The sequence below is a fragment of the Mizuhopecten yessoensis genome, unplaced genomic scaffold (genome assembly GCF_002113885.1).
Source record: "Mizuhopecten yessoensis strain PY_sf001 unplaced genomic scaffold, ASM211388v2 scaffold9847, whole genome shotgun sequence".
NCBI classification, from domain to species: domain Eukaryota; kingdom Metazoa; phylum Mollusca; class Bivalvia; order Pectinida; family Pectinidae; genus Mizuhopecten; species Mizuhopecten yessoensis.
The window spans coordinates 1,799,753-1,824,456 of record NW_018408252.1 but is presented as its reverse complement, the minus strand read 5'-3'; the positions used below and the strand labels follow the sequence as shown (position 1 = coordinate 1,824,456).

The 24,704-nt window shown below is 38.0% G+C and overlaps 1 protein-coding gene across 4 annotated transcripts in view; it reads left to right on the top strand.

The window, feature by feature from the left end:
* Nucleotides 1-24,704, top strand: part of LOC110458921 (sex peptide receptor-like) — a 332,734-nt gene that overhangs the window by 230,875 nt on the left and 77,155 nt on the right. For all 4 annotated transcript variants that reach the window (XM_021510899.1, XM_021510898.1, XM_021510897.1 and 1 more), the window contains one exon: nt 5,248-5,274. The gene's annotated coding sequence lies outside the window, so the exon portion shown is untranslated. The remainder of the gene's footprint in view (nt 1-5,247; nt 5,275-24,704) is intronic.

Genomic DNA, 24,704 nt, shown 5'->3' with positions numbered 1-24,704 from the left:
ACGATGAACCGTAACGAAACACAATGAAACGTAACGCAACACAATGAAACGTAACGAAACACAATGAAACGTCACGAAAACACAATGAAACGTAAAGAAACACAATGAAACGTAACGAAACACAATGGACCGTAACGAAACACAATGAACCGTAACGTAACAATAAAACGTAGACCAAAACACGATGAACCGTAACGAAACACAATGAAACGTAACGCAACACAATGAAACGTAACGAAACACAATGAAACGTAACGTAACAATAAAACGTAGACCTAAACACAATGGACCGTAACGAACACAATGAAACGTAACGAAACACAATGAAACGTAACGAAACACAATGAACGTCACGAAATTAACAGTAACGAAACACAATGAAACGCATTGCAAACGTAACAAATCTAAAATGAAACACAACAACGAAAGAGCTTTGAAAACGCATTGAAAAGGCAATGAAAACGCAACGAAAACATTATGAAAGAAAGTAAACCTTCTGTTTGCACTGATTGTAAATGAAGAAATTAATTGATCAAGAACGCCAACTAAAATATTGTGGATAAAAGAAGATGGAATAAAACACGAGAAATGAAAGAAAAAACGAATGTGGTGTTATACATATGAACAACATTTTTGATTTATTTGGCCATAGACAACTTACGCTGGAAACTGATGGCTCGTTAAACCCGTTTGATAACTTCCCTAACATCAAAAACTGCAGTACCTATTTTTGTTGTCAATATTTAAGAGACAGAAAAAGCAAAATTGTCCAAACGAATACATCAAATATCAATTTTGTTTCTTAATGGAATGAGCGGTCTGCAATAACTTGTTTGGAAGTGATAATGACCAAATGCATTTGATTGAAACCAATTAGCCATACTTTACAGCTGTAATTATCCATGAAAGAAAATCTAATTATTCCAAAAACCGTCAAAGACAATTATAAATCACGTTCACAAAATGCATCAATAAAGACATTTATCCTATGATTAAAAATTTGAAATATAAAAAATAGAAAATAAAATATTATTCTTCATCCTTTTAATTACAAGGAAAATGAGCTAATGAGTAGTTAAAACGTCTCAATTAATGTTTTTGTTAAACGTTCGCGTTAAATGAAAACATACATTGTATCCAATGTGATGTTTCTTTAAATTATTGATTTTTTTTACCTTTTGATTCCTTTATTAATTTGCCGTTGTCTCGGAAAATAATCAGCAACGTCAGCAACTCCATCGGGATAAATAATTCAGTTAGTGGTAGGGAATTGTAATTAACAGCTTCAGAAATTAGTTTTATCTTTCAATATCATCGCCTCCGTTGAATTTAAGTGCATGTACTGTCCAGAGATTGAACAAACGTTTCCAAGACTCAAATTAGTTCGACTTTTCTTGATGTCGGTTTTGTTCCATTGATTGTCCCTGCAGGTAGGGCGTAAGAATTGTACCTGCTGCCCCCATTGCATGATCGTAAGAGGTGACTTAATTTGGGTTCTTAAATTTTCTCTTCTTTCTAAACAACTTTCTTCTTCCTAATGTCTCCCTTGACAATGCCTCACCTTTGGTTCAGCGTTCGACCCTGTGAGGAGGGCTTTGGGTTCTGTCCCCTGGCCGAGACATACCAGAATCTGGAAAAATTGGTAGTTCTCACTCCTGCTTAACGCTCAGTAATTTAGGAGTGGGACGACTGGTTCGCCCGTTGTCAGTATAATGTGACCGGGTGGGTGTCCTGCTGGTTGTCTTCGGCAGTATGTTTCAGTGAAGTAGCACTATAAAGTCGGCATCAGTTCCGCGCTATCACAAGGAGACAAACACGAACATATAGCAGCCTCCCAAAACACACACGCATACATCTTGCACACAGGGGAGACCGTCCTTTAATGACCATAGCTGTTGAAAACACGTTTTACAATACTAAACAAACCAAACCAAACTGTCCCAGTGATAGTAATAGTTTTCAAAGTATCTTAAATTACATTTCCATTTCCTTTTTGTAATGGATTCAGTTAATTGTTGTTATCTATTTAATATATACCATTCCTTTCTGGAATGTTTGGTGGGAGGGCCGAGAAATCAAGGACTTAAAGAAAAGGGGTACTTTTAAGACGTTTATTCATGTTCAGATAAAAATGATTTAATATCTCGAAGTTAATATTTATAGCTTACATGTACCTACATTTCTTCAGGTAACGTCTCATTGTACTCTTTTAGAACGCATGCGCAGTTTCGAGAGGGTGGACGTAACCTACATTTGTGTCAATTCTGCAAACGATTACAGAAAATGAAAGATGACATTTCCTAACACGAAACGCGGAAATATAACCATAATTGTAGCTTAACGTCGTATTTCCTTTCCTAACTAAACAGGTTATTTGTTGCGAAAGGTCCCATATGTTATGCCAGGTAACAGTTACTGTGAGTAACTACCGAAGTTTAAACTTCAAATGATTGCGTCCTAACTCAAACTCAACAAAATTCGGAACGGGTTAGGTAATTAGACCGTGATGAATTTGATTTTAAATTTTAAGGTAATTAGTAAACGTCTTGTTCAGTTACATAGCCATCCACAAGGTTCTTTTTAAGATAGGACATAGACAAATGTTTGTATTATTGGAGGCGGCGTTAACACGCTAAATAGATTGTTTCCTCGTCTCTGAAACTGAATTATTCTCTCGTCCTTTATCCATCATGGTACTTTTTATCTCCAAACACTTTGCAGTAACGATTTTTGTTCAGGCACGCCACACATAGAACCGTGTACGTGCAGAATTAAGTTTAAGCGTAAGGGATATTTGGATAGACTATTTACTTGGGTAAAATATTTTTCATTTATTTTATTTTATTTAAAATATTGGTGTATGGGGCAATTCTGATCGCGCGGATTCCTTACATGTAAGACTGTACTGTATAGCCAACGAAATCGATCGTAATCCGTTTTAAGCTAGTCCAGAAAACTTCACCTTCCAGACGCTTTCCAAGTTACAACCTATGATATGTGTTAGAGTGAGCTCCCTTGAACGAAATTTAAACTCAGCTAGAATAAACACTCAGCATTATGTATGTAGTAAATCAGAATTATATGAATGTTAATAGTGTATGAGCTGGGGGGGGGGGGGGGGGGGGGGGGGGGGGGGGGTTCGAAACTAAACTGTTTTATTTGTTTGTTTGTTTTTATTTAACGGCCCATCGACAACTATGGTCATTTAGGGCCATTGTGATTTTGTTGTTTAAACAAATATGACGCGAAATGCGTAGATAAAATCAGATAAAAAGTAAAAAATTTCAAAAGCATTAGCATGGTATATGTAAATAATTAAAATATGAAATGGGTTTAGCATAATAAAAGTTATGAGAGATAATGAATACGAAACTAAACTGACTTCGGCCATTCATCGTGTATGCATGCGAGACATTTGGTACGAAAAGTGAATTATCTGTTACATATATGTGTATGGACCATATCGGCGACTTCCGCACAAAGCACGAGCAACGAAATCTAATAACCTACTTTGACACGTGGTTTGCATCCTGTATCAATCTGCATGATTTAAAACAGGGGACATAAGGAATTTAGTGTTTTTTTGCCAAAGTAAGGCATTGACAAAGGATAAGAGGTAGCCTTCCGCATTACAATATTTGTTTGGACAACTGAAACATACTGTAAAATGAAAATATTCGCGGCGTTTACATTTTCACGTTCATACATTTTAAATTATATTTTCGTGTAGTGATTTTGAACTATATTTTCACCTCATATAAGCTATCGTCCTCATGCCCTAGGGCCTTGACGAAACCTTGCCTTTGCATCTGTCTTTTGTTCCCATTCTCACCTCAGTCTAGTTTCTCCTTCCGATGTTTTCTATTTCCTGTTCAACTGTCCCTTTCCACGTTTATTGTGTGCCTCTACTCTTTCTTAAAAAAATAATCTTCCTAATGTCTCCATTGACAATGCCTCACTTTTGGCCTGTAGTTGAGCGTTCGCCCATGTGAGGAAGGCTTTGGGTTCTGTCCCCTGGCCGAGACGACATACCAGCGTCTGTAAAAATGGTAGTTTCTAATCCTGCTTAACGCTCAGCAATTTAGGAGTGGAAAGACTGGTTCGCCCGTTGTTAGTATAATGTGACCGAGTGGGTGTCCTGCTGGGTGTCTTTGGCAGTATGTTTCAGTGAGGTAGCACTATAAAGTAGGCATCAGTTCCGCGCTATCACAAGGAGACAAACACGAACATATCGCAGCCTCCCAAAACACACACGCATACACTACAGGCATGCACCTTGAACACAGGGGAGGCCGTCCTTAAATTACCATAGCTGGTAAAAGGACGTTAAACAATACTGAACCATAAAAACCTTCAGTATGCCACGTCAGTGATGTGACAGAAATTATGTAGTCATCCGTTCTCACAATATGGTCGGCCAATGTCCACCAGCTCTTTATTACTGTCTCGCCCATTTTGAATTTATCTACCCATATCTACTCTCTTTTGTATTTTTTGTCATTTGATCCATTTTGTTATATTCGTTTGTAGACATTTCGCGTTTTTCAGTTGTTAAATTGCAAAGCATGTTTGACACATTAACTGGTCTGTAGTACTGCTATCGAATAGAAAATCTGACGTTAAGGAGATTGAAGTCTGGTCATGTAAAAGATTCATACAAAAAAATAACGTGTCTAGCAGAGTCCCGAGTATAATAGTGCAATTTCAGTTAAAAGTACGCAATCTTGATATAAAAAACGGTACCCCTACTGTGATAAATTCAACCTATTCATCACTTTCTGGCAATATATTCAGGATAATCCATTTCAGAAATTTACTCCTGCGGTCTGACTGTAGCATACGGCCCAGCGCTTCTACACACTCAGGCACAATGGATGGGTAACCATCGGCAGAAGGTCTTGCCACATGGGCGTTATAGCATATCAGAAGTAGTAACTGTGACGCCATTTTATTTATGCGTCGTATCTGAAGTTATATAGCATGTGACAAGTCCCTGTGCCCACAAGGGAGTTTTTTTGTCAGGATTTTGCGCTATGTTACTTATATGTATATGACGAGGCGTTTTTGTAATCAGTTGTGGAATGTAAATGTTTTGTCATGTCAGCTGATATTCAGCCGATTTCTTTCCAGACATTTGGCGCAGAATATGACGCTAAAATTTGATTAGAGATTCCTTTACACATTTTAGATGTACTTTCTGAGGATATTATCAACATTTTAATTCTGGTATTTTTTCTTTCATTACAGATTATCAACCCTCCATCTCTCCGCCAGGTATGTAAATTTTGCACGCAATACCGTGAGTAATTAAACCCTTTAATTAGAAACCAATAAGTAACGTTTCTGAAAATAGACAAAAAAAGTAGTCGAGTAAATTGCATTGATCTAAATATAGGTTGATTCAATTACCAAACTACTTCATCGAAACAGCCCATTGTTTAGATAGAGAAACAAAACTGTTTTTTCTGTACATAAAAACACTGAACAAAGCATGGCTATTTCTGAACATTCAACTTTCATTTCTGTAGAATCTGTTAAACCAACATTTTGTGGTGATGAATTCTATTTCTATTGGATCGGAACAATGGCAGACATTACAATAGTGTCTGTCGACATGTAGGATTCCTTTTATTACAGAACCATCAAAATGGTTGTTTGGACAAATGAACGTGCTTCTTAATGCGTTTTAATTACTGTGTATTGTATGATTTACATTACAAATGAGACAATTTAATAGCTTTACAAATAGACACTCCGTATAAATTACGAGGCTGAAGTACGTAGCTGATACAGGCTGACTGAGGTACACATTTAATACGGCGACGATACTCGCGTAACTATTCATGGAAGGAAGAGAATGGTACCAATATAAGGCGAAACAATATCTCGTATACACCGCTACAGAACACCACGGTTTCTGTTTAAACTGCTAAAGCTTATTGTAGCTGGAGCTACTTTGTATAACACAATTTCCTGTACATGTAGACGCTTGTATTCTACATGACAGGTGCTAGATAGAGGCCATAATGCGTATATTAAAATTCTTTCATACTTACTCGATGTTTTCCATAGGAAAGATTTCACCCAAAGGCCTCCATACTTACGCACAGTAGGCGCTGTTTTCCTTTTGACGGCTGTCAGACAAATGGTACAAGTTTAAACAACTTAATTTCAAAATTGATACATCATTTTGACATTTAAAAAATGTACTGTAGGAATGGTATATATGGACGCTGTTTTCCGTGAAATAGGTGTCAGACTGGGGACTATTTACAACCAATGTTTGTCATTTATGGGCTTCCGTACATATTGAGATGTTTCGTTAAGTGCAATGAATGTCAAAAACAGGCTGTTCATATACAGTGTTACTTACGCAATTTTCCATATGTAAGATATCCGTCAATGGCTTCCATACAAACATATATATACTTTTAGTATGATAGCAGTGGCACCGGAAACATATTTATGCTCCTACTATTTTGTTCAATAACAAAATGTTAAAATACGAAGTTCACATTCTTTTCTTCTTTTCGATTCGTTTCCGAAAACATATTTTGTGTACCCACCATCTCCCAACTTCTAACCCCAACCCCCAGCCAACCTCCTCAAAAGAAAAGAAGCTCGCCTCGCTTAGCGTTTCGGATTCCTATTAAGTATTTAACCATTAGCAAAAATGATAAAACTCTCATCGCGTCAGAGTTCTGCTAGATTGTTCCCCGTCCCGAGTAGGGGCATATCAGGCTTTTGTGCGTGTATACATAGGTATACAGGCATCATTTAAAACAATTGTCCCCCACCCCTCCACTTTTCAAAGTGTTTTGTGTCACTATACTTTTTTTTTACTTCTTACGCAATTGCGATGAATGTCCTTATGGGTCTCCATATACGCTGTGTTCTCTATAACATGTGTCTGCTAGTGGCCTCCATACATTTATTTCAAAGACATATTTATTTATATTCACACTTGTGTTTTCCGTAAGAGACTGAAAGCCAGAGACATTCACGTATATGATGTATATTTCTTTAAACAAGATGCTTTTATACATCAAAGATGCATTTGTATATGATAGGAATTTTGTCAGATGCTGTCATAATGTGCATTATATATATGCTGTTTTCTGGTTTACTGAGTCCGTAAGGGGCCTCCGTAGTATTTGTACGCGAGAAGCAATACTGATACAATCTAACGGATTTTTATTTCAAAATATCACGCATGCCATAATATTGAGGCAATCCTATAGTATATAGACCGGTTCGTGAAATGCTAGATGGCCAGATACGACAACAGAACGATAAAAACGTCATTGAACATGATTGAATTTGTCGTAAAAAGACATATGTGATTTCTCAAATTTATCAGCAATTCTTACGACTGCTTTGTCAAAAAGTTCGTTTCTATTTTATTTAATAGATAGAGGTGTCCTGGGTTCTTTTTTAAGGCATTGTGAAGTGTATTCAAACGTAAAGCGTGCTTTGGGTCGAACTAAATCTAATTAGCTTCATTCCTGTGGGTTGAAATTGGATTAGAATCGATTTACATGTACATTCGCCCTGGAAATATATACATGTCTGTATTTGATTACCTAAACTGTCACTCACTTAATGTGTTGTGAAAGTCCAGCTGTCAAGTTGTAGCCTTTGTTGAACCTCGACGAAAATTTGAACCAGGGGTCATTCTAAGAGTTATAAATTCATTGCCTAACATTTTGATCAAAACTATACAAAACCAGAAACCGCGGCCGGCTTATCTTTTGTGGAGCTTATATTTTATATGTTCTTGCCTGTACCATAAAACCTCGTTATATTGTCGCTCGCTTATCGGTAATGGATTTTAAATTGTTCAAATGTTTGCTGTGTGTTTGTACTTGTTTTGGCATAAAATACTTAAAGACTTAACTTGAACTCCGTGGTTCTCGTTTTATTATTGCAATTCTTTTTTACTTTCCCTCGATATATCGACAGACCCTTAAGCTAAATATTGGTAGAATACTACGTATAACGCAATTGTGCTGTACGGTAAATCATTGATATCATTATTATCGTTTCATTCATCATTTGAAATTATAAAAAAACGCGTTTCTCCTATTTTTAATTATTACTTTATTAATTCCCTCGTGGCTTTATATTGCTAAACCCATTTAATACACCCTGTAAATAATGGCAGTATAGCGAGAGTTGATATGTGGGACTTCAAATGTCATTTTTCACTGTAATGTTCAGACACATTTATCATCATGAAAAATGACTTGGAAGCGCTCCGTAGAGAGTACATTAGTTATATTTTTTGCTTATAGTCTAGCTGGCATCCCAAGACGTGCTAGTAGCGTCCGGCTATGACGGTGACTGTACTTCTCATAGAATATCTTTTGTCCATACACGTTCGATAATATATTGAAGGAAGCATCATAGTGTATCTTGCAGTGATACGCATGCATCCATTATACTTTCAATTCAAATAATGGCAAACAAGTATAGTTTACGTGATTTAGCTAGCTTCGGCGTTCGTCATTCGGCTTCGTTGGGAAATCTTGCAATATATCATTCTGGCTTATAGAATAAACTGTTTTCTCCCTGATGAATCGCCTTGTCAATATAATAACAAGAAACCAAACAAACTCAAGGTCACGATGATGTTTACTTCCTCTGCATGCGCATGCGTGCAGCTGGATCTTCTTGTTCTTTTGTTCTAAACCAAAGACATCGTTTGTCTTAAAATAAAGTTGAAGAACGAACATTTATCGATAATCAAATTATGATTTTTCCAACATGGTTCGGTTGAGCTACCAGATATAAGACATGTGGTCATGGTCACTCTTGAAACACTCTACAATGTTTGACCCGTCTGTCAGTCTTATGTTTAAGTAAAATTCGGAATCATAATTTTAAAAATCAATTTTCGGCAGTTCTGTTTTCGGTCGTTAATATTCATTTTCATCTTCGTTTGACATCCCCTATTATTGATTGATAGGATGATACAAAAATATCTTTCAATTATTTTTGAAAGATTACGTAATTTCGCATTTCTTTCTCTTTTGATCCAATCCTTTGGTGAAATAATAGTCTTTAATGTTGTTCCATTTCCGAAGTGTAATCAAATATTCCTCGTTCATTGACTTTGATCTTCGAATTACTGCTAAATGTGTTCGCATGCACGTTTTCAAACGAGCACGTGACCATTGACCACCAATCACATGTCTGATGCTTGATATGAACAATTCAAAGGATAGCGCTGGTGAGTTTACGTTCATCAGTGTGTCCAAGGTTCGAATCTGCTAAAAAGTGCTCTTGGTGAAGTTTTATTATAGACATAATAAATTCCAAACAAAACAGTTAAGTTAGAGCGAAGACTAGAAATGAAAAAAAATATAATATTCGAGTTCATTGGGAAGTTTTCTCATATATACTGTGTTAAAGGAATGGGCTAACATAGAATGACGTTACGAAAGAGGTTTGCCATATAAGTGCCGTCCTTCGAATTTCTTTTTATCCAAGACTTTAATATATGTAGAAAGACGTCATAGGAGAACCCTATCAAGTCTGTGTGTCACTTATCAGAGGTGAGCCAAAGATACGTCTTGGGGAAATTAGGTCTGATGCCAAGGGGGCACGTTAGTCTAGTGGTAGGACGCCGGGCTCGTGACAGAAGGGTTGCGGGTTCAAGTCACGTCTTGGCACTGTGTTGTATCTTTGAGCAAGATTTGTTATTCCGCTTGTTCCAGTCTACTCAGCTGTAAATGAGTATGTGGTTGGACAGTGCTAGAATTGTTGAATGCTAGGTTTGAGCGAAATGGCAGCCCCGGCTGTATGCTCCCCAGGGAGTTGATAATGATATTGGTTGGTTGAAAGGGCCCTATGACCACGGATAATAATTTGTGAACCGCTTTGAGACGGCCTACGAACTAGGTTATGCTAAAGCGGTATATAAGAACCTCGAATTATTATTATCATTATAAGGATATCTTGTTGAGTGATGCAAGCTTGGTGAAAGTGAAAGTATGCGCTTCAAGAACGTGGTTAAATAATGTGTAGGTCTAACGATGTTTTGCTCAATATTCTGCTTATGTTTTGCACGTTCACACACGTCCATGCACCTGAATGCATGTACATTAGGTACATATAGAGGTCAAGCACTCTAAAGTCGTATTCTCATTAATAAAAAAAAACTTATTATATTTTATTTCTCTGCATCTTAGCATGGTTGTAAACATCACAGAAGAGAGTAATTTCCCGCTAACGCCAAAATGCCTTCATCAAAGTCTTAAATCGTATGCTCCCTGTGAAGATAGAACGTCTGTCCGTAGCTATAATCATATTTAAAACTTCAGGGCTGATTAATTTACCTAGTTTTCTACTCAGGTATGTACACTGAAGACTTGTTAGCTTGACGCAAAACAAAAATCCCAACATTTGAAACAAGTGAAGAACGGAGGGGGGGTCGGGGAAGCACCGCCGAAAACAAATGAATAGTTTTCAATGACAGAAAAGGATAAAACTCCCAAGTGTTGCAAATGGGACAGCAGATATATTGTGGTCTCTTCAATGTAATAGACAACGAAGAGAATTCTCAATTCTGCAGGGGGCTCACTCTAACCGCCTCTTACAAACAAATGCAGTGGAAAATAGCTAGTCTTTGGTTTTTTCGAACATACAGGGGAATGTCAGATGTAAAAACAAATTTGCAGAGTTTGTATTTCGTGTCTTTTTAGAGGTAGTTTCTACGCAATGTCGGCGTTACACAGTGTCGTTTTTACTACATTAGATTAAATATCAATTAATCTTTTTCGTTTTTTGAAACTTTTGAGAAATTTGTGAAATAGACCGTACACGTTATAAACTTTGCTTTCGTTGTTATTTAATCTTTTTTTTTAAAGAAGGATGCGCTTAGATAGATACTGAAATAAAACGAAGCATTTCGGAAACAGAAAAGGAGAAATTATTTTCGTTTTCATTAATATGGTTATTTTGAGCAAATGCTTATTTTCAAAAGCCTTGTTTCGAATGACTTATTCACAGGAATGTGTTTTGTTTCATTTTTTTTTAACTGCGGCCGATTTCCTTCACGAACTGTTGCGAATCATACTTCTCAAGATCACACGTTTACAGTTTACTGTTAAGTTGAATATACTTTGAAAATTAAAATTTCTGATAAATTTTTATTTCACTCATTTCTGAAGATGTAGCAGCAATTTGTGTTTCATATATTAAATTTGTTTGTTTTCATTATGTCGGCGCACGTCATGGCGGGAACATGGCGGACAACTTAGCGTGTGTTCTTTATAATCTATAGGTCATGATACGCTTAAATATACAGTTTGAATCATACCTTTACTTACAAGCGCTTGTCACGAACCCTCAAACATTACTCGTATTCCTCATTTAAATGTGTTACACAGATCGCTGTTTCGGATCCTGAACTAATGTCGGAGAGGTTAAAATGGCATGGGGAGGGAAAGGTGGCTCGTTCAAAATATATGAGATGGAAGGGGTATTTCTGAAACTCAAAATTTTTCCAGATCCTACACTTGATAGTGTAATATTTTATCATATATTAGAAATCTGCGTGGGCGAGGAGGTATTTCGAAAAAGAAAAGTTAGAAAAGAGTTTATGAAAGTTTAGTTGGTGGAAAAGAGATAAATGTACGAGGAAAGCCCGTTTTTAAGCCACGTCTCGAGATGGAATTATCATGTGTTATAGAAAGTGAATGTGTTTCTTAAAACAATATTTTATGATACAAAACCTATTTGATATGTCTACAAGAATATCCTATCCTCGTCTCTATTTTCAAATGAAGTTCAGTGTTCGGGATGAGATTCATCAGTCTAGTATGATTGATAAATGCTTTCTTTTGAACACAAACAGGAATTGAAATAAGAGAATTTGAAAGGGAAGACAACTGTAAAGTGGGTTTTAAGTGAAAAGGGAATCGATGAACAGAGACGAGGGGGCACCAACTGAGTCATCTTTACCACCCCATTTTAAAACCCACTAAGGGTCAGAATGTGTAAATGTATTGCCCGCCTCTCGGACTGCCTGTGCTATTTGGCGAAATGTATCGATTCGGCACACTGTGGCTTAGAAGTTGTTTTCAGTGGTTAAGAGCCGAGACACCGGTCATTTGACTCTTTGCTTAGCAAAGGAAACAGACGTTAGCGCAAATATAACCACACACGATTATGTATTAATATCTTTATTAAGATTATAGATATATATAGAGTATATAGATCTCAGAACCATCGCCAACTCGAGATTTTTCACAACGCGAAAATTTACACGCGCGAAAATTGCCACTTTTACAGTTCATACTGTTGAATGCTTTCTTTTTTCGTTCAGTCGCGTTAAGCGTCATGCACGAATTAAGTATGACGCGAACAATTATTGAGACATAACCACTGTATCAATTCAACGGCGATAGATGATCGAATTAATCCAACCCAAACAAACCACTCACCCTTTTACCTTTGTTGGCCGTTGTTTACATATTTTAGTCATTGTAACGCGATGTACAATAGATTGCACAAGCTGTTTAATCGTTTTATCAACAAAATCCAAACTGGTGCTTGCGACATTCAGATCAACCTCTATAACTAAATATATTTAAATTGTTGTGAAATTTACTTCGATAAACCCCAGTGGGCTTTGTTAATCATATTGCGATGTCGTATTTAAAAAAAGTGTTTTAAATATTTAATTAACGACAAAACAGCACAAATTTGCGTGATTTTGTCATCCATGGTGCCCTGGACCCAGCCTCGTCAATTCAAACATTTCTCTACCGCCGTCGATTCTACAAATGGTCGAAAAAGGTTAATAGGAACGTGGTTAAATGTACGCGAAACTACCAAGTAGACAAAAGCTAGTATTATACCGCTGGTGAAAATCCTGTAATCTGATTTGTCGAGACAAATCGTTTATTGCACACTGTCACATTCGCTATAACAGTACAAAATAGTGACCGCGCAAAGAAGATGCGCGTACGGTTCGTTTCAGCCGGCATGTTTGTTTTTTTCCAATATGACAGTGATACCCTCGGAGTGACCCTAACCACTCTCACACTCTAATGAATGTAGTTTTTATATAAACTTGAACAGGGTCTTATTGAACAGTTGAGGTTCTCTCTGTCCTGGCCAGGTCCACAAAAAGTCTAGGCTCTATTTAGCTATCCACAAAGTGATTGGGAATGGCGGAAAGAAGTTGGTTGGGTGAATGAAAAAGACTAGAGAATTAAGTGGAAGCGGAGGGGGGGGGGGGGGGGGGGGGGGGGGAGTAATCGGGGAAAAAAGATCCGCACGTATATGTGCAAATATAAAGAAAATTCTTCAGAACTTTAGTTCAACGTCTTGAACTTTCCTTAAATATGCAAATTTACTGCTCTGAACTTTCGTCAGCTTTGTAAACATAAATATCCTAATTGATGACCAAAATAGCTAAAAGGTGTTTGGTACCCTCAGCAATAGAGCGTTGGCCTGCATCGATTAAAACATCCGTCTTCCGTCGAGGATTTCATAAAATGATAAAAAAAAAAAAAAAAAACACTAAAAATGTAATTAATTGCACGCCAATACTGGGTATACGCAATAAAGACAACGGCTAACCTTGAACAGTGTCTTATAGGTCTTCTGATATCCTCTCTGTCCTATTCAGGGCACACTATGGGTGTTATCAACGAGTGGATAGGGGCTTGAGCAAAAAGGTGGACAAAGGCCGAGATGTTACGGGTTATAGAAAATGATACGAGAATTTAAGAGTAGCGGAGGGAGGGAGGGATCGGAAAAAGAAGATCTATATATACATACCTGTTGATGAACAGAAAGAAAATGGAAAGAGGGAAATACAATCCAGAAGAGGGGAAATAGGTGTCGAAGGATGCAAGGGAGAGATAGATTGAGTAGACGTGGAGGGAAAAGAAGAACATTGAATGGGGAAGGGAGATAATTGAAAGATGGTAATACGTGGAAGGGAAATGGGAGATGGAAGAAATTGGGAGTAAGGATAAGATTGAGAGGATATTGATGGAAAGAAGTGAGAGATGAGTATGTGACATGGACCAACAAAGAGAAGAGAAAATAGGAGAAAGGCATATGAAGAGGATGAGTATGATTTGGGGTGAGTGGATGTGTAAGGAATGGAATGAAGGCAGGTGGAGGCGATGTCAACTCGAACTGAGAGAGAACGAACTACGTCACTGACTGGTTCACTAGGGAGGTTATAAATGATTTTCCTCACTTTTTAAGAGTTTAATACCGTTTTATTTAGACCTTTAAGAGCATATTCCAAGCTACGTAATTGCACTTAAAATCAAATCACCAATTTTAGTCGATAGACTTAAGCTAAATTGACAATAAAGGATGTGATGAATGTCAGACTGATGTATAAACCGCTGATTCACGCATGTAGACGGTAATTGATATTAAGTAGAAAGCTAACGACATCTCACAATCTGAAAGTAAAACACGTGCTTAGCGGTCGTGAAACGGAGTCAATTTATCAAAAACGAATTTCATCAGCATTTATTTCTTATGAAAATTTCTTTTAATTTTCATTTTCTTTTACTAAACGTTGGAATTACTCTAATTTCCAATTAGCAGAGAGATGTTTTGTAATTCATTGACAGGGAAACTGCTAACAACGCAGATGCATCAACGATGTGCATTTCAGAATAGTTAATTGTGTTTGGGGGAAAGTTTGCCAAAAGTACCTTAGTAGGTGAACGATACATCACGTTGATAAATATTACACCTATATAAAATAAAATTCCTGAACAATTTCCTATCGTCAAGTTTTATATATCCACGTATTACATGTAATATTCAAACCACTCATGGATACTTAAAGCTTAGTTATATCTAAGTTTTACTTTCTACACAAACAATGTACGTATTAAACGTGCGGCAACGTTTCAAGCTGACTCATAGCCGTAGCTTGACAAAGGGATCAGTCGGTCTAGAAACGTTGCAACACGTTTAATACGTACATTGTTTGTGTAGAAAGTAAAACTTTGATATCACACAATACAAACTAATGACTCTTATTGAAGATACTTGATGCGCAGTTGTTTTTGTTTGGTGTGTATTTGGTGGAGACTGATTGTTTGTTTGTTCGTTGTTATCCCGAGATCCATTGAAAAGCAAGTACATTGTGCCTTACTCCTACCAGGCAATATTCAAACATTTCTGTCAACTGCCAATGGATTTGCAGTCCTGACATTCTGCTACCACAAGCCCTCCAACACTGGGTCGTGGGTTCGAGATCTACGTGGGGCAGTCGCAAGGTACCGGCCGTAGGTCAGTGGTTTTTCTCCTGGAACTCCGGCTTTCCTCCACCACCAAAACCTGGTTCGTCCTTAAATGACCATAGCTGTTAATAGGATGTAACACACAAACAAACGTTGCAGTCCCCATTTTCTCATATACTTTTTTATGTGTGTATGCCATGAATTGACATGGATTGTGTGTTCTCTTTAGAATTGTTTTGTGTGTCCATTGGTTAGTATGTCGTTTCATACTCACGCCATATCACATAATGTCTGTATAAACAACCTGGAAAGGATTGTAACATGTTTTAAGATTTTAGTTCTATATTTCGAGCAAACATGTCCGTTTCTTTTCTAGAAAGTGGGATAAAGCAGGATTATTCTTTATCTAACGTCACCATGGATACTTTTCACAAGAAAGCATGCATTAAATGTGTAACTGTTGTTTTATCTACTAAACCAGGGTTGTCTACCTGATGTTATTAGATCTACACTTTCAAACATTTATATTTGTATCACTACCACTTCACCTTATATCCAATGGCTCAGAGCTTTCAGTGTTCATTCACTCTTATCTTAAAACGCTAGCGACCGTAACTTTTCTAGAATTGACGGATATACTATGACAGGTGCCACCTGTGGCAAACAAATTCATTTGTTTTATTTATTGATTTATTTATTTTCTTTATTTATCTCTTTACTTATATTTGTTCATTTTCCCCTTCCTTGTAGTGTTCCATTTGTTCTCGTATCTCAGTATTTTCTGTTTATTTTTACTGATCAGTTAATTTACTTGTTTGTCCTGTTACATCGGCGCCGTCGTATACTTTGCTATACTTTTTCTCGCTCTGAAGCTATTTATTCAACGGTGTACATCTTGAAACTCGCTCATTAAATGGCATATTTAACTCGCATGCATATGATAACGGAAGACCCCAAACAAAATCCTCGACAAATACGGGTGACTGATTCATGTTATATTTCCGAGAAACCGGCAGGTGTAGTTTTATATGGATTATGTATGACCTTGCCGGGTCAGTAACAAACGCATGCTGCTTTAAAAGTCGTCTTTTATAATCAATTAACACCAGAATTTCCAATCTCCGCGTTATGTCATCAAAGCCATTTGCGGGTCTTTGATGTCAACGAATGTTGGTCATGTTCATAATTTTTACAGAATAGAAGCTAGCAGGATGCACTTTTAAACTAATTACATTTACTATTCATAAAATGAGATCGGGGTTAAGAGGTGTGTTTACCCAAATGTCAAATGAAATAGTGAAATATTTAGTTGTAAGGAAATCACACACATGAACTCAAGGAACTTTATCAAAAAAAGGTAAAAAAAAAATATATTTCAAGAGGGCAGTTGAAATGTGAGAGTTTTTAATTTAATGGCGTTTGTACAAATGTTGTTATGAAAGTGTTTTTTTCTAATTATGACATTGTATTCAAATCACGCAAAGTAGAAGGGTCAACTAGCAATTCAATCAGTGAAACTGAAATTGCAATATTGCGAACTTCGAGTATTCGACACACATTCTTATATTCATACAGGCAATTGTTTTTGGGTGGGGTTTTTTGCATCCACACTGTCCACACAGCAGCGAAGGTTAAATGAAGACGGATACCGAGGGAGACACCACCGAAAAGGGAGAGAAGAGAAATGAGAAGAAAAAAAAACATTTTCTAAAGTGTTGCGATGGGGACAGGAGATCAATTTGGGTTTCGTCAGTGTCAATAAAAAAGGGGGCACAAGCGGAAACCCCCGATTCTGCAAGCGGTCTCAAAATAGTCGCCTCTTACGACACGCAGCGGCCGGGATACATCAGGTCTTCTGTTTCTGTGCACATATACCATACACACACACACCTTTACATATATCCACACTTCCATCGCGCGTCTTACACACAATCACACGTACATATGTACGTTCCTGCTCTTCTTTATCCCATCTTCTTCAATAATGCTAACGCCTACAAAATGAACGCAATCATAAAAAGCTAACTCCATACACCGGTATTCACGCATGCGTGAATATTTGTACATGTGAATTATTAACTTCATATATCCTGCATGTGAAATGTTAAAATTTTCATAAATTGCATTTATATCAAAATTAATGACAATATATATCCTGGATGCATATCTACAAAAAAACAAATCGATCTATAAACTTTCATAGTTCTAAATGTTTCGTATTCCTTTATTTATCTGTGTTCAGTAATTTGTTTATCTGTTTATTTACTTGCATGGCATACTTTTATTGTTATGTAAGATATTGCTTCATTTGGAACGAAACAAGCCATCTATTCAATATTTGTTTGACCAGAACAACAGTATTGGTCGTATACAAAATTTGCTATAGGATTGTTACCTCGTAAATCTCCTTCGTGTGGCTGTTTGTTTCGCCTGTATGAATTCGGCGTAGGCGTAAGCGTCTATCTGATCTAGACGATAAGTAGTCAAACGCATCAAAATAGTGTTTAATGCATTCGTCTAACGCTAAAACTAATGTATTGTTATTTTGGCGGTCAGAGTGCTACGTCCGTGTGACAAAGCAGATTACAACTATATCAACGACACAAACTGGGTTATACTTGTGGCAATTGCTATATAAATAACAAAGATCTAATGATGTAAAAAAAAAGGCAAAAATACGCTATTTCTAAGATACATTCTTTTCTGATAATAAAAGATATATCAATGTAGACAAATATTATTGTACTATTTTTATTAGCCGTTATAAAATTGTCAGGAGTTCGAACTAACCCTAACATAAAAGTACATATTATAAACAAAAAAGAAACCTGCGTTATTTGAATTACCCCTGATACATAAGATCGTCTGAAAGAGTTTCAGCTCACCTTTAACGTATAGATCTCAATGTCGGCACATTAAAAAAGGTAAATAGAAAGGTAATGGCACGAACACCCTTACAAATATCCGGAAATATATAAGGACTTTAAGCGTAACGCATGAAAAAACCTTAAAACATCATGCAAACATCAATAGCTTTACATGCTACAGAGTTGTGATATTTGTAAAACCTGTCCTGTCACCACATGTGGCACCCGTCATGATGTCGTCTGTCTCTAAATGTTGCACTCATCATGATGTCTCCAGTCACCACGTGTGGCACTTGTCATGGTGTCTCCTGTCAACACATGTGGCACCCGTCTTGATGTCTCCTGTCAACACATGTGGCATCCGTCATGATGTCTCCCGTCACCACGTGTGGCACTTGTTATGGTGTCTCCTGTCAACACATGTGGCACCCGTCTTGATGTCTCCTGGCAACACATGTGGCACCCGTCTTGATGTCTCCTGTCACCACGTATGGCACCCGTCATGATGTCGTTTGTAACCACATGTGGCAACCGTCATGATGTCTCATATCACCACATGTGGCACCCGTCTTGATGTCTCCTGTCAACACATGTGGCACCCGTCTTGATGTCTCCTGTCACCACGTATGGCACCCGTCATGATGTCGTCTGTAACCACATGTGGCACCCGTCATGATGTCTCATATCACCACATGTGGCGCCCGTCTTGATGTCTCCTGTCAACACATGTGGCACCCGTCATGATGTCTCCCGTCACCACGTGTGGCACTTGGTATGGTGTCTCCTGTCAACACATGTGGCACCCGTCTTGATGTCTCCTGTCACCACGTATGGCACCCGTCATGATGTCGTCTGTAACCACATGTGGCACCCGTCATGATGTATCATATCACCATATGTTGCACCCATCATGACGTCGTTTGTCTTTAAAAGTGGCACCCATCATGATGTCTCCCGTCACTATGTGTGGCACTTTTCATGATGTCTCCGGTCACCACGTATGGCACCCGTCATGATGTCGTCTGTTACCACATGTGGCACCCGTCATGATGTCGTCTGTTACCACATGTGGCACTCGTCATGATGTCTCATATCACCACATGTGGCACCCGTCATGATGTCTCATATCACCACATGTTGCACCCGTCATGACGTCGTTTGTCTTTAAATGTGGCACCCGTCATGATGTCTCCTGTCACCACGTATGGCACCCGTCACGATGTCTCATATCACCACATGTGGCACCCGTCATGACGTCGTTTGTCTTTAAATGTGGCACCCATCATGATGTCTCCCGTCACTACGTGTTGCACCTGTCATGATGTCTTCTGTCGCCACATGTGGTACCCGTCATGATTTCTCTATACGAAATTAGGACGGTCTGTAGATAATCAACGATTCTTAACGTAATAAGTTAACATGTCTCAATCTTTACATAAAAGTAGAAAGAATCCTGTCAAGTAGAAAACCCAGGCTTTGTGGATTATTAGTCAAAAGTGCATCTGTACATCTGCCCTGATAATCCTAAAATATGGACCAGGATCTGGATAGTGAAATGTGTACTCCATCAATCAGCAAGGCGGCAATGTTAAAGAAGTTCATTGTCGACATCTTGACTGTTATCACAAATTAAGACTTACTAAGCCTTGGTGGCCGTCTTACGTTCCTTGATTTCACGGCATGGTGCTCCTCCTCTTGTTTCGGTATTTCCGTATTTCCTTATGTTGCATTATTGTATGGACATCGCCCTTCTGCTGTCGTCGAGTTGCTTTTTTTATTGGAGTTTAATGACCTTGCAACAGCAGATGTCATATAAAAACAGGTGCCAAGGAGAAACCGGCGAAAAAAAGGCGAGGAAAGATAATAAGCGCAAAGACGACAGCAGATCAATTTGGTTTCACAATGTCAACTTAGCAGAAGACACAGACATAAAAATCCCCTCGATTCTGAAAGGGGTGGTGAAATGGTCGTGTCAGGTGGTGGTGGTGGTGGTGGTGGAGGAAAGCCGGAGTTCCCGGAGAAAAAGCACCGACCTACGGACATCACCTGGACACTGCCCCACGTAGGCCTCGAACCCGCGACCCAGTGGTGGAGGGCTAGTGGTAGCAGAATGTCAGACGCCTCAACCACTTGGCCACCACGAGTGAAAGGCGAGTACGCTATCCACGTTCTATTAATGAAGAACATTGTTATTTTATAATTATAATATTCAATTCATAAACATGTAACATTAGTCGTTGCAATTTGGTCACGATTGCAATACCTTTTGCAATTTCTGTCTAAATATAGTTGTATGTTAAAAATCAAATCACTCAAGCCTTTAGAGAAAACAAAAAGCTAAATGTCAGTGTTGCTTCATTGCGCGTTCTCACAAAATTTGACTGTGTTATACCTATACATGTCACATAAATGTTAGGGAAAACTTTAATTATGTTTTAATGATCAGTTCTTAAACTCGTTACAACCGAATTGCTGACATTTCTGTTTCGTTAATGTTGAAACGAAAGGCGATAGCAAACCATGACCTTTTCCTACATCCGCAGTTGTTTTGCGTTGCCAGGTAACAGAATCACGTGGTATGTATAGTGCAAGACATTATAGACAAAACCTTTGAAACATTATTATTTTGAGCACTTCTAACAATGATAAAACTAACAATTACCTCTGATTAACCTTTTGTTGTAATCAAATCAAAAGAATATCATCCATTTTCGCATGTTCGCTCTCGGTGATTCTGATTTGTGGAGACCGCTGCCAATGGGTGACCTTTTCGACATGAATCTGCAATATGCAGTGGGCACGCTGTTAGTAAAATAGAAGATATATATACCAGCATCACCTCGCAAAGTCTGCTAGAAAAATGACATTTTGTGTATTTAGTTAAACATTTTTATAGCAGCACTATTCATACAGCTCAGAATAATACGAGGTTGGTGATGTAATGGCTTAATAGTAAAGAAATTTAGAAGAAAAATGGCAGTAGGGGACCTTGAAATATGTTGGCGAGCAGCGAGGCAGCGGATGAAGAAAAGGCCATTACATATAGACTGTACTGCATTTGTCACTTTAGAAATGGGATTTCTTGCAGTATAATTTTCTCCAAAGGTAGTCCCTTGCATCACCGATTAGACCTAGAGGGACGAAACAGCTGTATGATGCAGTGTAATTATTTTTTGCATACGGTATCTTTTACCAAATTGTTAACGTGCAATCACTTTTGTATTGGTGTGTTAATATAAACTTTATTTAATTTACAACAATTATGAAACAAATTATTTCAACTTTTATTAATAACTCCTTATTGGCCATGGATTTTAGCGCGCAGGGGGTCTTAACGTGGCAGGAAACCGGATTACCCGGAGAAAACCCATGTGATTGAGCAGGTGACCCCATACCTTTTCACGTCCGATCGGGGAATCGAACCCAGGCCGCCTTGGTGAAAGGCAAGTGCGCTATCACCCGACCATGTGTTACATTCATCTATAAAGACGATCAATGGTATCGAAGGTTAACTTTTTTGTGGTTACCATTGTACAGTGTAACATATGGTCCTAAAATCGTACTTTATCATGCAAATCATTCTTACTTATACCATAAATTGGGTTGTTTAGGCTAATAGTTGACACCTTTGTTCTAAGTGACATAATAACGCCTGGTGATATTCCTATCATTCTCGTGATGTCCGCTCTCTTGATAAAACCTTCCAGATTATAGAGGATGTGCCTGCTGTAACGCATAGCATGATCGTAAGACGCGACTAATGAGGGTCATTCTGCAGAATCGGAAATTTTCTTATATGCTCTCTTCTTGAGAACACAAAAGAGGAGGAAACCGATTTGCTTTCCCGATAGCTAAACTTTGATCTCAATCTCATTTTACCCTCTTTCCTACTCATTCATCTCGTCTCTGATTGGTCTCTTGTCAGAATAATATGGCCGGATGGATTGTCTTGCTGGTGTGACCAGGTTATGGTGTTTCAGTGAGAAAACCTTAAGACGAAACCGTTAAATGGCTCCATTCTCATTGGAAACTACCGTGTTGATATGACCATACTGTTTCTTAAGAAATTACACCAAAATTGATCTGCTGCCTGCTTTGCACCACTTGGGATTTATTTGGTTTCCTTTATTTCCTGTCTTCTTCCTTTTCCGTCTGCTTTCTATTCCTGGCGGTGTCTCCCTAGGCACCCGTCCTCATATACATACCAGTATAAATGACCCTGGCTGTTGCGAGGACGTTAAGCCCCAAACAAACATCATTAATACATAAACAAATGCTGTTGATAACTGTAATGCATTGTGATTATACAAGCCAATCGTCACACGAAGGAACACAAAACATGACTATTAAGACGTCTTCAGGTGCTCTAGAGAGGCCAATGGATGACCGTTTGGGTATATCCAATAACTAGGAGCGCTGGAAAGGACATGGGGGGAATATTTTCATTGCGTGCGAACGCAGGATTATAAGGTTCGATAGTATCGCGTTTGCACGCAACAAACATTGTTTCCATGGTCCTTCATCAGCCATCCTTAATTTCGGCGGCTGGGAAATGACTTGCGTTCATTGTGTGGAAATTGTTTTCCCCAAAGCCTTTCCCCTACCACCATATAGAGTATTTGTAATGAAATTATAAACTACAATTATTAAAATGACATTTTGTTAATGTCTTGTACACATTAGTTCGCAGACAGCTAAGTTTTATGACCATTGACTGCAAGCAAGGGTTCAACAGGGTCATTAATTTTCTATCTTTTTTAACTCGTTCAATTAAAAACAATCCCATTGAATTAATAATTAAATTTGTATATTGTAACCGCACAAAAAATCCTTTTAGCTTTCAATTTAACGATAACTTTACAAAGGTAACAAAATCTGCAAAAACGCCCCAAAAGTAACCAATTTTGTGACGTTATTTTCTCCTGAAATGTTCTGATTTCGGATTCCTATTTTCTTCAGTAATCTGCATGCTTTTACATGCTTTCAGTGGTAAGCTTCAAATCATGGCTGTCCGGCTGTCAAATTTAGTTATCAAATTACAGAATTATCCATGTCGCGTCTCCCATTTCATCGCTGAAATACTGCCGGTATAATATCAGCTTGATTGAGAGCTATGACTGCGTAACAGTAAAATGACAGATATTGAAAATACATAATCTAATGCATAATACTTATGTTTGAGCAGCCTGATCTAAAAGCTGCTATTATACGTAACGTTTGTCCAGGCCGACATTTACGCATGCAGTAAATGTCACACCAGTTGATGTTACATTCTCTCCGGTTCGGTTTTGGTCCGGGAATTAAGCAGACGTTTAGACCTGTCTGTCGCGTGCGTCTCGCCACCTCCGTTCTTCTGCAGACGATTTATGCATGGTTTTACGATGTATGAGGATAGCGCTCGGCTTAGTAGTGCTTTTTTTATCATCTGAGCGCATTAAGTCTATGTACAACAATGTAGTTTCATTGGATCCATGTCGAAATAAGTCTTTTGCAAGTGTTTTTAGATCATTGTTTGTGGTGTTCTGTGCGTTTTAGATTAATTGAAATGCTTAAAACGGTGTCTTTAAAAGAGGCAAGCTTTCTGGATACAAACTTTCTGTTGACCTGTAAACTTCCAAGCCATGATTGTCATTCAGAGTGGTTTCAATTACACAATATAGAAAGATTAATGACGTCACCTTTTCCATTTGTGGGATTTCAGAGCCATGAGGTAACACTTTTCACTATTTCACAACAATTTTAAAAACACAGTTCTAATCGTTCTTGTTGGTCAAGATGAAAGCGCGCATAGGTCAAATTGGGGGAGGAAACCGAAGTGCCTGGAACAAATCAACATGTGAGGGGAGGTGACCAATGCCTTTTCATGTCCTGTCGATGAGTCGAACCCGCAGCCGTCTTGGTAAGGCGATAGTGCTATCCACTGCGCCATCTGAACACCACTGTTTTTTTCTTAAAATTGTAAATGAACAAAATAACATTCCTGAAGACGGAATACACCATGATGGGTACCACATGTGATGATGGAAACCTATAAGTTAAACATTCAGGACTTGATTCATGTTGTCTTACCTTTTGTTTTGGTGTCTTCATCTAAGTTCTTGTTGCTTACGTTTTGTGTCGACTCTGATTTGATTATGTCATTTAGTTTTTGTTTTGTCTCTACAAAATTATGACATACACAGACAGGTAAAGTTTCCTGATGTCTATCACAAAGGATGGAATTTTATTTCGTTCATATTTGTCAGTTCTATTATTAGGGTTCCTTTACAAATGACATTACTATTGGTGTGCTTTGAATTATCACATCTCAGTTTCGAGAACTTCCAGGCACAATTTACATCGTGTCCGTCAAAATTAACAGGATTATCAGCATCGCAATGAACCATCCTGTCAAGTATTTCATGAAACCCCGGAAAAAAGGCATGACACGTCGTTACCGGAATGTGTTTTTGAAATGCATTGCCGTGTCAAACCTGACATACACATACTCCTGATTTCATATAGCTAGACTTAAAAGTGTTACGCTCTTTCAAATCCTTACGCTAGTCTTATCTTATAATATATAGTTGATGGCTTTTCCATATGCTCAGAGCAAACAAAAAAC